At 48.0% G+C, this 15,176-nt stretch overlaps 1 protein-coding gene across 6 annotated transcripts in view; it reads right to left on the minus strand.

Moving 5' to 3' along the window:
- The window catches only part of TTPAL (alpha tocopherol transfer protein like), a 36,102-nt gene extending 21,442 nt beyond the window's left edge, over positions 1-14,660 (minus strand). Inside the window, exons 1-5 of one of the 6 annotated variants that reach the window (XM_044262991.1) lie at positions 14,381-14,660; positions 13,914-14,067; positions 4,913-5,018; positions 4,319-4,412; positions 3,405-3,560 (exon numbers count right to left, since the gene is read on the minus strand). The gene's annotated coding sequence lies outside the window, so the exon portion shown is untranslated. Of the gene's footprint in view, positions 1-3,404; positions 3,561-3,809; positions 4,445-4,912; positions 5,019-13,913; positions 14,073-14,380 lie in introns of all 6 variants that reach the window. The other 5 variants (XM_044262987.1, XM_044262990.1, XM_044262989.1 and 2 more) reach the window with 5 other exon arrangements.
- Positions 14,661-15,176: the final 516 nt, after the last annotated feature.

Below are 15,176 nucleotides of genomic sequence, written 5' to 3' on the forward strand. Positions count from 1 at the left end.
AAGTGTCCAGACGAGGGCTGGGAGAAGTCAAGGGCTTGGCAAGCACCAGACATGCCTGACCCAACCAGGGGATCATGCGAAGCTTGTGACCCATGGGCCTGATGTGCCTCCAGGAGCCAGGGGCTTCTCTTACTCTCTGTGCCAGAATTTTTGCTCACAAGCCTTGGAGTCAGGGCCCGGAATTGGGCTGCCACTTCTCTGAGCTAGAGATAAAGATGTGAGTGGGGCTAGAGATAAAGATGCGAACTTCCCACAAGAGGTGAGAGCACAGCTGTGTTGTTCTGGTCACACATTGATTTTTAAATCTGAGTCAGCATGACTGTTTGGAGGTACAGGCTGTCCTCTCTGTTCCCAGGGGCCCTAGAGCCCAGCTGGGCTGAAGCATTTCCAAAACAGGGCCTGGACTAGTAGGGGACCAAGAGGGATGGAGATTCCACATCCCCAGCCCCAGCAATGCCAGCATAAAAGCCCACCCAGAGCACCTTCCACTGTTTGAGTAACATCCAGCAGTACTGCATCTTTACCACTGTGAGGCGCTGTGCTACACGCCTCATATATATTCATGCCGCTAACCTTATGGAGGTGCTGTCAGGTGGGGGCTCTTACCAGTACCATTGGACGGGTGGGAAAACCCAGACCAGGAGAGGAAAATCACTTGTCATCAGCGGTCACACAGAGATGGGATTTCAGGTCTTTGATTGTGGGATCCTAGAGAGTCACATCTGGCAACAACCTATATATGTCACTCAGCCCTCACAATGACCCCACTATGTAGGTATTGTCACCCTCATGAAGATAGGAGAAAATAGAGGCTCGGGGAGGCAGATGGGACTTGTACAGTGTTGCTCTAAAGCTTGGCTGTGTCAGCCAGCGATAACTTTTCAAGAACATAGTCCAAAGCCCACAAGTGCTAAAACTTGGCCATGACCACTTAAAACCCTGATATATATTATTACCCCTGCATTCACCCACAGTTCTCCTATGGTAAGGAGAGAGGACAACGATCCTTCAGTGGCCATCTTCTTGGAAGAGTGGAATGGAATGATGGGGGCTCTTGGCAGGAGGGCAGAGTTTGAAGAGCTTAATGTGGGCAGGGATGTCTGGAGGTTGGGAGAAATGGGTTGTCCTGCTGGGCTGGTGAAGGAGTTAGAGCATGGGGGTGTGCTGAGGTCAGCCCACACGCCCACATGCTCCAAGGCAAAGGCTGCTGCAGTGTTTCCCACAGACCAGCATGAGCAGAGAGTACCTACAAGGGGTCCAAGCTTACTTCTTGGTCACTGGGGACAGTGCAGTCATATCCCACAGGACCTTGTGGAAGGGCAAAGGGGTGGTAGCAGCAGAAAGGTAGAGTTGGATGCCAGATTCCGAGTGCTGAAGAAGGAGTTGCTAGAGACCCCTAGGAAGACAGGTGGATCTGTCAAGGTCAATGTAGAAGGGCCTGTGGTATTGGCCATCTCCACGAGCCCACAATAGTGACCCATGACAGAAAGGGGAAGGTTGAAATGTGTCCTAGAGAGCTCAAAGCCATCCAAGATGGTGGCAGGTCAAGGGAAACCCTTCTTCTCCCCTCTCCATCTCTACCCAGCCCTCTAAGCATCACCTGTGGGGAGGGGGAGGAGAAAGAGAGGAGCCTCCCACACCACATCCCACCACTGCAGCAGGCTGCCAGCCTGAAGCAGGACCAAGCTGACCCAGGGGAGAAGCTTTAAACCCAAATCAAGCTGGGAGTTGTGATCAGTAGCTTTACTGGACATTCTAATTTCTAAATCAACAGTGTGTGTTTGACCTAAAGTGATTATAGAATTGCCTGTTTTCAAAGAATAAGCAGAAAAGTAACTGGGGGGCGCCTGGGTGGCTCAGTGGGTTAAGCCGCTGCCTTCGGCTCAGGTCATGATCTCAGGGTCCTGGGATGGAGTCCCGCGTCGGGCTCTCTCTCAGCAGGGAGCCTGCTTCCCTCTCTCTCTCTCTGCCTGCCTCTCCATCTACTTGTGATTTCTCTCTGTCAAATAAATAAATAAAATCTTAAAAAAAAAAAAGAAAAGTAACTGGGATGAGTTTTCACCTAGTTGGCAGAGAAAATGTCTCTCCACTGAATAAATTTTGAAAGGGACACTGGGAGACAAAAATAAAGGTGTGTTTAGATTACATCACAAGTCCGGTCTGTTCCACATGCTGGTTGCAGCAGGATGGACGATTCTCCGAAACAAGCCTGGAGGTGGATGTTCCCAAATGCCCTATAGCTGGCTTCATGAGGCAGGCAAGAAGTGTGGGTGCCTCTGGGGACCTCTTGAGTCCTTCCTCTATAGGGCCAGCACCGCCCCCAGCACCCCCCAGATGCTCCAGTGGTTGACATCTGATGTCTCATTCCATCTCCTTCTCCTGAGCACCGTGACCTTAGACGTCACCTCACCCAAGAGGTTACCCTCCTTACCCACAGGTAGTTCACAGTCAATGACCCATAAGAGGTACAAAAGGCCAGCCCCCTTGCCAGACTTTACCTGAGAACAAATCTCTGCTTGGTTCTATCCCATCCTGCTTTCCTCCCTCCCTTATGGGTGCCCACCTCAATAAATTGCGTGTACCTCATCCCTGCCTCAGGCTCTGTTTCCAGGGAACCCGACTGAAGACCACCCTGAGCCGTGGGAGGCATTCTGCGATGGGGCCATGTTGCTAGCCCTAAACCAGCTACTCCATTAGCAATTCTCCTAGATCCCATATCAGACAGACAGACCTAGGTTCGAATCCCAGCTGAGTCCCTTAACTGCTGAATGACAGTGGCCAATGGTTGTTTTCCACACCTCAGTTTTCCAATGTGGAAAATAGAGGGAAAAAAAAAAAACAACAACAACAACCCAACCACTCCCCTCAAGGCTTTATAAGAATGGGCTATTCACCCACCCCACCCACTAGTCCCCTCACTACCACCCCCACTACCCTGTGCCTGTGACAGTCACTGTCTCTCCTATTCCTCTGGGCTAGGAGCCCTGACTCCACACTGAAGGAGGCAGCTGTTACCCTCTGCTTTGAAGGTGTGTCTTGGGGTAAGGCCCTGGACCATGGGTTAGAATTAACCCTCCTCTCTTAGAAACACCTGTGATCTGCTTGTCCCGATACTGTATGTTCCCTGTGTGCTCGCTCCCTATGTCTTCACTACCCTTCAAAGCTGTTATGGTCACTTCTGCTCTATACAGGAGAAAACTGGGATCCAGAAGGGCTAAAGGACCACCGGGGGGGGGGGGCACAGGAGAAGAGACACTGGTGCATCCACTTGGAATGGCCAACATGAGAAAGCCTCGCCCTGGCAACTGGGACTCTTTGTACACTGCTGGTGGGGATGCAAGATAGCACAGCTAGTTTGGAGAATGGTTTGCAGTGGCTTTTGAAAGAGTTAAACATACACTTACATGACTCAGCAGAGCCGCTCCTCAGCACTTGCCCTGGGTAACGAGAGTGTCTGTCCACTTGGAGACGTGCGCAAGAATGTTCTTAGCAGCTGTATTTATGATGATCCCCAACTGGGGAAAACAATGTCCATCCCCAGGGGAGTGTGATAAATGAACCTATATACATATAATAAGTAAAAAGAGCAATAAAAAGGAACAAACTATTGATACGTGCAACAATATGGATAAACCTCAGAGTAATTATGCCCAGGGGTGAAGCCAAACAAAAAGGGTCCGTCTTGTATGAGTCCATTTCTATAAAGTTCCAGAAATGTTAACATAATCTATAGTGAAGAGAGAAGTATTCCACGGCGACCGTGGTGGCTTGGGGATGGGAATGGGTGTGATAAGGAGGAGATGGCTTACACCAGGCTACCAGGAAACTTCTGGGGTGATGGAGACGTTCATCCTCTTGATTGTGGTGATGGGTTCATGGGTATGCACATATGTCAAAGCAAATAAAATTACGCAGTTTAAATAGGAATTGTTCATTGTACATCAAGTATGTCTCAATAATGCTGGTTTTTGTTTATTTGTTTTTAAACTGGAGAGTGGCGCAATTAGTCTTTGAAGCCACGTAAGTCTGATGTGAAACCACTCGGAAGCTGGTGAATTATTAAAAGCCCCCCTTTCTGGGCTGGAGATATATAGTCAGCCCAAACGGCACCACTTCCAGGAAGACTTCCATCCCCTCCATGGTAAACTATGGCTTTTCAGAAATGGCCGCTCCCATGGCCTTGGGTCCACAATGCCCTTCTACCTTTGGGATTTTTGTCAGTGGCTCCTTGCTCCACTTGGGGAACTTCCCTTGCAGTCTCCCCCATATTGTCCTTCAAATGTGCCAGTGGAGAGCCCAGGACCAGTATCAGACCCACCTGGCTTTGAATTCCAGCTCTGCCATTTACACCCGCTGTCCATCTGTCTGACCTCCGATGGCTCCTTTACTTCCAGGAGCTTCAGATTCCTCATCTGAATAATAATAGAAGCTACCTTGAGATTGCCTCCAGGATCAAATGAGAGAGAGTTCGAGTTAACCAATTAGCATAGGGCCTGGTGTGTAATAAAGCACTCAATAAATGTTAACTATTACTGATCTTCACCTGGGCAGTGGGGCTGACTGTTTAAGTTTCTCAGCCTTTGAATCAAGTCCTTACCGCCCCAGCTATATTTATTGACATGGAAGGAGGCCCAAAGCATACTCTTGGGGAGGGGAGGGTGGCAGAAAGCAGGCGACAAACAAGATATACCTCCCAGGTAAGGATTAAAAGTGGGGGGAAACGGACCCATAGCTCTTCGCCTGGTGTGTGACACAGCACGAAGCAGTCACTGAAAGCTAGCTGGGATTCCTGTTGATGTGAAAGCATTTTGTAGTCTGTCCGGTGCTACATTCAAATAGATCATGTGAGTTCCTGGGAACAGGATGTTCGCGATTGTGCTGGGACAGCGAAACACAGAGACCTGTTCCTCACCTTCTGCTTGCCTTCTCACGAACTTCAGGGGGCTATTGTCGGCAGGGCTAGAGTTGGACTTGGGACCCATTAGCTCGATGTGGATTTGGGCCCTTTCTTCTGTGTCCTGGAGCGAAAGAAAAGGAAAAGCACTGCACTTTTCAAGCAGCGAGACTCCAAGCTTGGCTAAAGGGTGGTAACTGAGGTGTTATGACAAAATGTAAACACTGGAGGGCGCTCCAATGAACCTGCGACAGAGAAAATCACAAAAGGGAGTGACGATGATAATAATATGAATGCTGTGGTTACATTTATTGAGTTCTTACTATGAGCTCCTCAAATGCGCTAAGGGTGCCACAACCTTTATCTCATTTGAGCACCCCGTCAAATACTGTTTACTTAGGATTTTATAGAGTGTATTGTTCCTTAGAATTTTTAAACATCTAAGGAGTCACAATTCACAAATCTTTTAAAATGACAAAGTATTAAGGGTACAGCTTGGTGAATTGTTACAAGTGTGTATACACAGGTTACCCATATCCAGATCAAGATATATGACTTTTCTTGCCACCTTTCCCCCACCCCCACTGCCCACAACTTCTTTCCTAACTTCTACCATCATTTATTCCTCTTGCTTCTTTTTGAACTTCATATAAATGGGGCCATACATATATGATATTTAGGTTTCCAGCTTTAGCACATAAAAATACAGGATGCCATCCAAATTTGAATTTCACCTGGGAAATATTTGTGCTAAAAAAATTCACTGTTTATCTGAAGTTCAAATTCACCTGAACATCTCGTATTTTTTCTGGCAACTCCAGTGTCTTTCACAACTGACCCCTTTCAACATAATTGTGAGATTCACTCCTGTTGTTAGAGTTATTGGCAATTCACTCTTTCTTCATGACTAATTAGTATTCCACTCTACGTGTATACCTCGATATATTTACTACTTCTACTGTTGATGGAAGGGAAGGTTAGTCTTAGGCCCTAGAGATTCGTGTTAAGCAGGTGTACCCTGCAGGTGAATCAGAGGTCTGGTGGATTTGAATTCCGGTTCCATGTCTTACTGCTCGTGAGACCTGGTGACAATCTCACTGTGCCTCCCTGTGACAACCTTAATATGGGCTAATAATAGTACCTCAAAGGGTTTATAAGGCTTAAAGGGGACTTACTGTTGGGAGCTATAAACCATTTAGAATAGGGTCCAGCACACAGTTGGTGCTCAATAAATGTTGCCAGTGTCATTGTACCCATTAGACCCAGGAGAAAATGGAAGTTCAGAGACAGAAACTTGCTCAAAGTCACATACCTAGTAACAGAACCCTTTTGTCACTGATATCGAGAAAATTGGACTCATTTATTCATTCAACAATTTTTGTTGAGCATCTACTATACATCTGGCACTGTTTTTTTTTTAAAAGATTTTATTTATTTATTTGACAGAGAGAGATCACAAGTAGGCAGAGAGGCAGGCAGAGAGAGAGAGGGGGAAGCAGGCTCCCTGCAGAGCAGAGAGCACGATGCGGGACTCGATCCCAGGCCCCTGAGATCATGACCTGAGCCGAAGGCAGTGGCTTAACCCACTGAGCCACTCAGGCGCCCCACATCTGACACTGTTTTAGACCTTGAAGTTATACACTGAACAAAACAACCAAAGTCCCTGCCCTTATGAAATATATGCTTATTAGTTTAATGAAATACTGTCTGGAAAGCACTTAACATGGAGCCCCACAGGCATTGCTGTTCCAAAAACAGCAGCTATTAGCCAGACCAGAGCCATCTCTGTGGCAACGCTGTGTGATGGGTGTCAGCAGTCCCATTTTACAGATGAGAAAACGGATGCTTAGGGAGGTTGAGGCACTGGCCCAAGGTGACACAGCTAGTAGCAGCAGAACAGGAATTCAGAGTCACGTCCACCTGACTCCAGACCCTCTTGAATTTCTCTGGGCTTGTTTCTCAGTCTTGAGCTCTGCCTCTGGACTCGAGATGTTAGGAGGCTCAAGTCGCAGCTTTGTCACCCCGGGTGACTTGCTGTCTGCGAGCCCTAGTTTCAACACTTCTGCATGGGACTGATTACCTTAGGGATCTGCGGAGAGCTCTTGGTGCAGATCTAGTCAGAAGATAAACAGCCTCTAGAGGGCGCAAGTGTGGACCCACCGTGGGGAGGGGTCCTGCCTGTGGGAGCTGTTCCGCCCTTAAATCAAAACCTTACTTCCCTAAATAAGCTTACAGACGTGGAAAGCTGCCTAGAATATCTTGTTGGGTCTTCTGCAAGCAGGTGTAGCACGCATGAGCGGAACAGTGGCGGTGCTGTGCTGAGTGCTCTCTAAGTAGTTAGCTCAGTTCTCCTAGCACCCCTGGGTGCTAGGTGCTGCCATGGGACAATTTTGCTGGTTGGAGAAACTGAGGCAGAGCAAAGCTGACCACTAGCTCGTGACATTTTGGCTTCAGTACTTCAGCGCTACCTCTGGGGAGGGTGGTCTGTCTCTGGGTGGTAAAATTTCAGTGTTTTGAACTTTGAATCTCTCTGTGTTATTTGAGCTTTGGGGATATGTCGGTTTTGTTTTTAGAAAAACAACAATGGGAGGGGTTTTACGGAGGGTGTTTGCTGTCTTTCAGAATTAGCTGTGAACACTTCTAGGGACAAACCACTTCCACTCTTTTTTTGTGGTGGGGAGACCACAGTTCTTGGACTTGGGGACTCAGGTTCCAGCTATCATGTCCTCCTACCCCAGGGTCCGGGGTCCACTAGGAAAGCAAGGCCCCTGGCCCTCAGCAGGGGTCCTCTGGCTCTAGGGGGAGGGGAGGATCGTTGTGCCTGGATCTTGCTCTACACCTCCACCATCCAGATCTGTGTCCTGCTTTCCCCTGGGGCCCTGAGAATTAATGAATGAACCAAATCACAAATAGTTTACAGGTTCTAAGAAGTGGCAAGAGACAAAAGACCCAACGAAAGGGATGATGAATGGTGGCCCCCTGGGCTGGGAGGGCATGGCCATCTGGGAACCCCCAAATCCCTGTCCAGGCTGGTAGGATAGGAAGGGGCTGCTGGGAGTTTTCTGCCTATGACCCCACTCATGACCCCAGCTCCTATCACCCCAGCCTCTAAAAGACTGGGCCCACAGGGCCATAAATTCCTGCTGTCGTTAGTCAGTATCTCTACAGCCCAGGCTGTTTGCCAGGAGCCCTACAATTATTTTTTATCACTTACGAGTCCCATAATTATTTTTTATCGCTTTTTTTCTCACAGCAGCCTGGCAAGTAGGGCTAGTTTTGCTCTCTTTTTGTCTGGAGTTAGGGGAATCCAAGTCCTGGAAGTTTTCAGAGAAGCTTCTGGTTTTGCCCCAAACTCCAGAGAGGGTCAGTGTTCTAACTCATAGCCCCTCCATGTCCCAGCTGAAACTCTGGGTGAGGCCAGGGCTGTGGGGGAATTGGGAGGTGGAAAGAGGGAAGCCTTAGGAGCCAGAGAAAGACCTGAGGCTTGGCTACTTCCAAGCTGTGTGACCTAGGGCAAGTCACTCAACCTCTCTGTGCTTCAGTTTCTCCATCAAATAAGGATGTAATAATAGTACTTATTTCATACATTAGTGCATATAGGTGCTCGGTAACCATGAGGTTCTACATAACCTTGAGTTGGGACCTGGATTCTAACCTCAAGTCCTTGCCTACTGGGCGACTTGAGTCTGTCTCTTGCCCTTTGTGAGCCTCAGATTTCTCATATGTAACACGGGTGTAATCTTGCCTGCCTCACACCCTGGCTTTCTTGTCCCTGGTCCCATCAGCCTGATCTTCTCAGAGCCCTCAAACTGCCAACTGTTCCCTCCTGCTTGGAGCTATGCCCAACCCTCCCACCCCCTGCTTTGTAGGGTAACTCTCCATTATCAGCCCAGGCATCCTTCCTGCCCCCCACCAACTTCTTTTCATCACTGGGTCAATAAATATTTATTGAGCACCTACTATGTGCCAGGACTGTAGTAGGTGGTAGGTAAGACAAGGCAAAGTCCATGTCCTCACGAGGGGGAGATAGACAATAAACTAAAAAAAGAGATTCAAAACAAAACAAAACAACCCACGGCAATTACAAACTGTATTATATACTTCATAAGGGAAAATCATCGCCCCATAAGAGGAAGTAAGCAGGGAAGTTTGCTTTCCAGAAAGGAATGTCTCCAAGGAGACATTTTTATTTGAACTAACAATTTATTTGTATAGACACATGGTACGAAATTCAGGCAGTACTCGTCATCCAGCCAAAAAGGCCCGTGTTACCAGTTTCTTCGTGGGGAGTAGGGGGACAGTGACATCTGTGGCAACATCTGAATCAGAGAAACAGCAGCTGATTGAAGATAAGGGAGAAGAGGAGTCCAGGCAGAGGGAAGGGCCAGAGCAAAGGCCCTGAGGCAGGACCCGCACGCTGGAGAGAGGGAGAAAGGAGAGCAAGCCATGGTGATTGGAGGCCTGTGGTAAGTGGGCTACCACTTAGCGTCATGGGTATAACTCTCGAGTTAGGGGTAGAGCGGGGGTTAGGCCTTCTGATTTGTATTTTATAAAAACAGCATGGAGAATGGATTTAGGGATCCGAGTGGGACAAGGAGACCAACGAGGTGGCGACAGCAGAGCTGGGGATGGTGAAGACCAGCTAGGGTGGCCCAGGAGGGCCGGGAGAAGGGGTGGGTTGGGTGGTTTGGGAGGCAGGGTAGAGACCAATGAGGGTCCCGGCGCCGCCACTGCTGGTAGTTCCGTCTTTGTGATGACCGGATGGACGTTAAGCCCTGTAAGCTGGTACAGAGTAGGTGCTTGGATGTTTGCTGAAGAGATGACTACAGATGAAAAGGCCCTTTGTAAGTGGAGACACGCCCCTGAAGAGGTGGCCCCGGTGGCTCCTGGGTCCTCCCTCTACCCCCAAGGGCGGGCACTCCCTTGCCACCCAACCCTGCGGGTGAATCACCCCCAAACCCGTCCTGCCGTGTGAAGCCTGCTTCTCAGAGGCAGAATTTTAGAACCTTAAGGTTCTCACATTTTAAATGTTAGCCACGAAACCCTTTTCCCAGGAAAGCCTGATGGATAAATTGTATACAATTTTTTTTTTATTAAATACCTCCACTTCCAAAAAGGGCACACCTGACAATCGCTGTATTTGCATCTTTTCATCAAAGAGCCATCGGTCACTTCCTGCAGGGAAGCCAGCCCCCAAAATCCAATTGTTTCAGTATTTGGTTTCCTTCGCATCCAAAGGCATGTCTGCTTCACCCAGAGACAAATTTCCAAACGGTAACAATCTGTGTGTATGTGTGCCTTGAAAGTTTTATGTAATGTTTAAAATATGCATTTTGAAAATGCACAAAGTCTAGGTGGACAGCTCAGTAATCCTCACGAAGAGAACACCATCACCACCTTGTCAGGGGCCCCCGATGAAGAACAGCAGCCAGCCAGCAGCCCCCCCCACCCCGAAACCCTGCTAGTGAATTACTTGTAAATATCTGAGTCTTCCACTCCAGCTACAATCCCGCAGAGGTGGCCCTTTTTTCCTGAGACCTTCAGATCTTTAGGCTGCTCCAGCAGCCTAAATTAGAATCCTAAACTGTCTCCACTGGATTAAACATTGGGATGAATATCCAAGGGCTCCAAAAAATGTATTATCATTATGATTATTTGAAAACATGTTTTAAAAGGATATTTCTACTACCACCACCATCATCATTATCACTATTACTAATACCATTATCATCTCAAAGTTTCTTTTAAAATATATTCATATGGGGGCGCCTGAGTGGCTCAGTTGGTTAAGCGTCTGCCTTTGGCTCAGGTCATGAACCCAGGGTCCTGGGATCAAGCCCCACTTCTCTGCTCAGTGGGCAGTCTGCTTCTCCCTCTCCCTCGGCCACTCCCCCTGTTTATGCTGGCTCTCTGTCTTCCACACTCGCTCTCTCTGTGTCAAACAAATAAATAAAATCTTTAAAAATATAAAATAAATTTATAGGTCTCATAGAGGTCATTGTTAAATGTGGATACACTGGACCCAGACAACCTGGAATCAAATCATGACTCCATTACTTGGGAGCTGTGTATCCTCAGGCAATTACAAAACCTCTCTGGTGCCATTGTACAAAGAGGATGCTGATAATATTTATCTCACAAAGATTAAATAAGATAATACTTATAAGGTCATTAGAAAAGCAACTAACACAGAGTAAACATTTAATATATGTTAGCTATTTATTATTTTAAAAATCATGGAGGCAGACTGATCATCTGACCTGCTAGGGAGACGCACCCTCTCAGCCTGCCTGAGACGGAGGGGATTTTCAGAACACAGGACTTTCACTGCTAAAACAGGCAAGGTCGCAGGCAAAAAAAAAGATGGATTGGTCACTTTAACCCTGTCTGACAGTTATAGCTCACTGTCATTTAACAGACTGGGCCTTTTACTTTTATTAAATTATTAATGAATTAATTAATATTATTTATGGATTAAATGTATTAAATTATAGATTTGGTTTTGAAAATAGTATTTGAATCACATGCCCCATTTAAGCATCCCTTATGATACAGTTTCTGCAAAGCACTAATCTTGCTTACTTTTGCCCATTTTATAGATGCCCAGAGATGCAAAGGAGCGCCCTCTTTGTGGCAGCCCCCACCTGGACGAGTCTCCTCCATCACTTCCTCCAGACAGCTGACAGATACAGTTTCTTTTGTGCTCACCAGGCACTGAGTAACATACTAAGTGCTTTCCCTTCATTTGATTCTGACAGTAATCCTAGGAGGTGGGTTCTACTATGACACCCATTTAAGAGAGAAGACACGTGCTTGCTTTCTCGCTTTCTATCTTACCCTTGCACCCATATCTCCAGGACTATCATTCATTCAATATGTATTTGCCTAACTGTGGTTTCCCTGAAACTTCTGTTACAGGGGGAAAAAAAAAACACAAAACACCCAGGTTCCCTGGGTCTCGTTTAGTCACTGAGTCTAGACCCTTGTTGGCTGTAGCCTGTTTTAAAACATTGTGGAAGGATTATTTGATTGAATCAGCAAATGTCTCCTACCCCTAGGGCTATGTGGTGAATGACACAGAGACCTTGCCCTCAAGTACTTGAGTCTGGTAAGGGACCCAGCTCCCGGGGTTCTCTCCCCACTGTACAGGGGGTGGCTTGAAGACAAAGACTGGGTCTTTTCATCTCTCTGTCATTAAGAGTTGATTGAGTGGGTCACAGTGCAGTGAGGGACACCGGTGTCCAGAATCCCCAGCTGGGAACTCCCAGGCTCCCAGGAGGGAGCGCTTAGCATCTCAGGGGTACAAATCCGGGTTTTTCAACTCAGCAACATTAATATTGGGGCCAATTTTCGGTTGTGGGAGGCTGTCCTGTGCACTCTAGGATAAACAGCAGCATTCCTGGTCCCCCACCCCCAACTAGGAGTAAAAAAAGTAGCACCCCCACACCAGCAATGACAGCCAAAAATATCTCCAGACATTGCCAGCTGTCCCCTGAGGGGCAGAAGTATTCCAGGTAGGGAACCAATGACTTAACTGAAGCAAATTTAATGAAGGAAGTATATGGGCAGGCTCGGGGAAACTTTAAGGAATATCGAGGCACCCAGGGACTAGAAACAGTGGGAAGCTGTCATCACCCCAAAGCTTGAAGGGGCAAGACAGGGAACAGTGTTGGTGCTCCCGGGGAGAGCTGGAACTGTAGAAGCAAGGCCAAGGCAAGAGCGAAGGTCTTGGAGAAATGTAGCCCCCATGAAGATGAAGGCAAAATCGGGTGGTGACGGGTCACATCAACACCTCATTCTTTGTCATCTTGCCCTTTAATCTACCACTGACTCCTCCCTCTGCCAGATCCAGTAAGGAGTCAGGAGGCGTGGGTGCCTCCCAGGGCACAGAGCAGGGCAGATGAGGGCATGCCGAGGTGGTGGGCGAATGGAAGATAACCGTCACAGGGAGTGGCAGCAGGCCCCAGACACTGGGCATCTGAGTTCAGTCTTGTAACTTGTGCAGTTTTCCAGGTGGGGTAGACCGGGAAAGGGCATTTCCACCAGCGGGAACAGCACGTACAAAGGCACGGAGTTACAAAAGAGCCTGGCTCACTTCATTGTTTATTTAATTATGATTGTTTGTTCGATTGATTGACTCTGATCTATGAGCATTGGGTAAAAATATAAACCCTCCAATGGTACAAAAGGGCATAAAATGAAAAGTAGGTCCTTCTCCCACCCCTGACCCCAACTACCCAACTCACCTCCCCAGAGGCCACCTTTCTCTCCAGTCTCTTACCACCTTCTAGAAACAATCAAGGCAAATGGTAGCTGGGAAATGTATAAACTCCTAATCTGACTTAATTTCATGGGTGTTTGTGGAACCCCTACTGTGTGCAAAGAGATGGACCAGGAGTTCTGGCTTTGGGCTCTCAGCTCAACCCGTCACCAAACGCTCTGTGGCTTCCCATTTCCTCCTCCAAGCAAGCAGTGAGTCTCCAAGGATCCTGCCAGCCCTGTGGGGTTTGCCCACAGTTGTGTTGTTCAACTGATGTTTTGTGGATTAAACTGAGTGAAAGCTGAACCACTGACAAGAAGCACATTGTAACACAGGAACACACATTAGCCTTGGGTGTGGTTCCAGAGACCACGTGCTTGTTTTGGGGAGACAAGTGAGGTTTCTGTCTCCAAAGACCTGCTCTTGCTTGAGTCAATGGAACAGTTGCCTAAGAAGGGAATACTGCGGGATGGGTAGGTGGGTTGGAAGCAAGTTGCATGGTGCTTGGCCTGGCTCAGACCTGCCCAGGAAAGACCAGATCCTGCTTGGCTACCCCCTGCAGGTATCTGCAGCCCCAGGGAGAGTTTAGAACCAGAAGGAAGATCTGGGAGGGCCAGCAGGTGACAGATGTGGGGAGTCCTACAGCCAACTGGTATACCAGCAAACAATTAAATCTGGGAACCAAATGCCCAGCCAGAAGCCTGGAAGCCAGAGCAACCCAGGTCACTGGGAGCAGACAACAACAGGGCTTTTCCTTACCTCTGCTCTTCCATGCTGATCTCTCTTTTTCTCTCAAGACCCACTTCCTTCCAGGAAATGCCTGTATATCATGCATTTAGGGCAAACATGCCTCCCATGGACCAGATGCCTGCTTTGTACAAGGATGGACCACGCACCAGCTCTCACTTTCTGGCTGCTCTGCAAGGAAGGTGTTGGTGACCCACTTTGCAAACAAGGAAAACAGGCTCAAAAAAGAGGGGGTGGGGTATAGGGCAGTGTGAGGTCAGGGATTGTCAATGCAAAGTGATATCAACAGGCATCTTGGGATGAAGAATTATGGAGTGTTGAGCACAGAATCCAAGAATCAGAGAAGTCATGAGGTCCAGGAGACCCAGACTCACAGGTTAGCAGTATAATCCACACACCCCCCATCCTTTCACCACACCATGAATAAAACAGCTCTCTTTGGCCCATCTCCCATCTGTTTAGGTCTCTTCTTCTCTCACCTGGGGTCTTGTTCCAGGCTTCTCTCTGGGCTCTCCTCTTCCCAAACTTGCACGCAGCAGCTGAGGCAACTTTCCAGACTCTAGGCACACTATGCCACTCTTCGCCTTAAAACCCTTCACTGGCTCCCCTTTTGCCCTCAGGATAAAGTTCAAACTCCTTAACATGGTTTACTAGGTCCTCTGTCACCTGGCCATAGTCTCTTGCTACTCTGCTGCTCTCCAGCACCCCTCCACCGACTCTACACCAACTCATACAGACCTCATCTCACCAGATATTATCCACTCTTTCTCTCTTCCTAACCCCTGGACCTTTGCACTTGCTGTTCCCTCCACTTGGATCACCAAGTGTGGTGTGCACCAGCGCCACCTTCTTTGGTTGGAATCCTCCCTCTCTCTTCCTGTCTCCTCTGGGAAGGAATTTCTGCTCACACCCCTCTCAAGGAGGCTGGGTTAGTGCCTCTTTCTCCACTTCCACTCCCTATCCCCAATTCCTGTGCCTCCCCACATGACTGCTCACTATGCAATGTATCACATATGCCCATGGGCTTACCTGTGTCCCCATCAGCCAAATGAGCTACAGGAAGGCAGAAACAGGCGGTCACCTTTTCTCTACTGAACCCCTCGCTCCTGGCACTATGCCTGCAGAAAGGAGTCCTTGAACAAAATACATATTGTTAAATAAATAATAATATGTTAGAATCACAGAATCACAAAATTTGAGAATCATGGATTCGGTGAAACAAAAACCTGAAATCCCAGAATCGTAGACTCATCAATTAGAGAGTATTAGAAATGC

This window comes from Neovison vison, chromosome 8 (assembly GCF_020171115.1).
Source record: "Neovison vison isolate M4711 chromosome 8, ASM_NN_V1, whole genome shotgun sequence".
In the NCBI taxonomy this organism is placed as follows: Eukaryota; Metazoa; Chordata; class Mammalia; order Carnivora; family Mustelidae; genus Neogale; species Neogale vison.